The sequence below is a fragment of the Triticum aestivum genome, chromosome 4D (genome assembly GCF_018294505.1).
Source record: "Triticum aestivum cultivar Chinese Spring chromosome 4D, IWGSC CS RefSeq v2.1, whole genome shotgun sequence".
Classification (NCBI taxonomy): domain Eukaryota; kingdom Viridiplantae; phylum Streptophyta; class Magnoliopsida; order Poales; family Poaceae; genus Triticum; species Triticum aestivum.
Window position 1 is genome coordinate 466119020 of NC_057805.1, and position 2543 is coordinate 466121562.

Here is a 2543-nt window from a genome sequence, read left to right on the forward strand (position 1 = left end):
TAAAATGAAGCTAACCTATGTCATTTTGGAAAAGAAGAAGAATAAGAAGAAGACTATAAGCTTATTATGTAAACTTGATCATTTTGTGCTAACATAAGTTATTTTGGAGCTAACCTATAGGAAACTAAGCATATTAGAGATAACATAGGTAACTAAGTATATATATATATATATATATATATATATATATGTATATATATATCATTTTGGAGATCTGACATACCTGACATAGTTCAGTTCTCATTGTTCTTCTCCTTCTCCTTCCTCAGCCTGATGCGCCAAGAGCGGCGAGGCGGTGGAGGCAGCTGTGGGATGTAGTCTTCTACCACAATTGGCGTGGTCATGTCGCCCAGCTGTGGGATCGCCGGCGCCACCACCGGTGCGTGGTCATTGTCAGGCACCACCACCATCGCGAGGCCACCTTCAGGCAGGACGGGCACGACCATCGCTAGGTCATCCTCAGCCACCACCATCTCTTGCCCATGGTCAGCCACCACCATCTCTTGCCCATGGTCAGCCACCACCATCTCTTGCCCTTGGTCAGCCACCACCAGCGCTAGGTCATCCTCAGCCTGATGCCCATCGTCATCCTGCAGCTCCTCATCCCCAATCTGCTCCTCTTCTCCCCCACTCCAGTCCGGATCATCCTTCTTGTTGTCTTTGCTGCTGCCAGAATCGCTGCTGCTTTCGCTAAAGCCAGAATCGCTGTTGCTTTTGCTACAGCCATAACCGCTGCTGCTTTGGCTGTAGCCAGTGTCGCTGCTGCTGCTCGCATTGCCTGTCCAAATGCAACAATGACCGTTAACAATCGATGTGAGCCAAATGTAGAGGAATAAGAAGAGGCAAAACGCACTGGCATCTTCGTCGTCAGCGTAGCGCATGCGACACATAGTCGTGTTGAAAACCTTCATGATGAGCATTGTGGCGTCATCGTCGTACCTGAAGAAAAGAAAGTACCCGGTCCGCAGGTCGTAGGCACTGTAGAACTTCTCCCAGCCACGGCACAGGTACATGTGGCCCTCCTCGATCACTAACTCCACGTCCCACAGCCTGCGAACCCCGCTGCCGGCCTGTCGGAGCTTCACATTATCTGGCGGGTCTTCACCCAGCATGTTCATAAAAGTGTCAGGCAGCCTCTGCAATTTGGGACAAGGAGTGATGTAGCAAACAACAAAGTTATCATAATGAGATGGGTGAAGGGGAGATCTCTCGTTTTATATACCTGCCTCGTGGCTGATACTGAAGAACTCGAAAGCATCCAACTCGTACTCCGGTGAGCCAGAGCGGCGGTGGCTGCTTCCCCCCATCTCTGATAAGCAGCAGAAGAGACCAATTAGTACCCTTACAACATTATCATACAACATTGTAGCAGCATAAATTTTGAGCAGAAGATAATCAACTACACCAATGCACTTCCGAAGTTCCCGCTTCCCACCCATGATGTTGTTAAGCGAGGACTAGTGCCAAATGCATTTTCGGTACGAAAATACATCACAGGCCACTATGTTATTTAATATCATTCTTCTCGAAGACTAATGATTGTTACATCCTACTAAAATGATGTTCTATCCTCAGAGATGTCTCGTTGCTTATGAGGAAGCAGCAAATAAACACTTGAAAAAAGCTCTCGTCCTCGAAGATGCAATATCTGATTTACCCAAGGTTGGCCCTGACAATTTCCTCCCCATGTTCAATTAATTCTGGAGTGCTACTTGAGCCTTTTTTTTATGTCTGTATGAATTATATTGCTTTCTATAGGTTCAGAACCATCAGCCTAATGATGTCATGGAGTATGGCAGTGACCCCAAAACAGAGTTCCAACGCTATATCCGGCTCAGCAGTAAAGGTGTGACCTATTGAATGTGCAAGCTTAATGTCAGCAACTAGTTTCCTTATAATGATTTTTTTTCTCTGTTATGCCTTCTGTCTTTGCATATGCAGAGTTATGTTTTTTTTATTTCAATCATGTGGGTGGGTTTAATGATGTCAAAACCTTGCTGTAGTTTCCACTGTTTTAATGTTTTGTATGATTTCTTGGTTATATTACCATTCTGAGTTATGTTGTTCTGTTATTTTATTTGAAGACATGAAGGGTTACTTATTTGAAGATGCTACTCCTAAGAAAGGTCAACTTTTCGATCATCAGCCTCTACAATTAACAATGATGCATTCTTCTTTTTCCTTTCCATCTTCTTCTTCTCCACCTCTCTTCTTTTCTTGTTCTCCTTTTTCTTTCTTCTCCTTCCTCCTCCTCCTCTTCTCCTTCTTCCTTTCTTGTTCTGTTTTTCAACTTTCTTCTTATTCTTCTTTCTTTTTTTTCCTTTTTCCTCTTCTTCTACTTCTTCTTCTTTTTTTCAACTTTCTTCTTCTTCTAATTATCTAAACCTAAATCTAGCACTAACCTAAACCAACCACTAACCTAAACCTATCAATAACCTAATTAAACCTAAACAGCAAAGAAAAACAGTAGAAAAAAACAAAAAAATGCTCACCTTGGCTCCGGGGGCAGGGGGTGGTGGTGGACGGCCGCGGTTAGGGCAGCG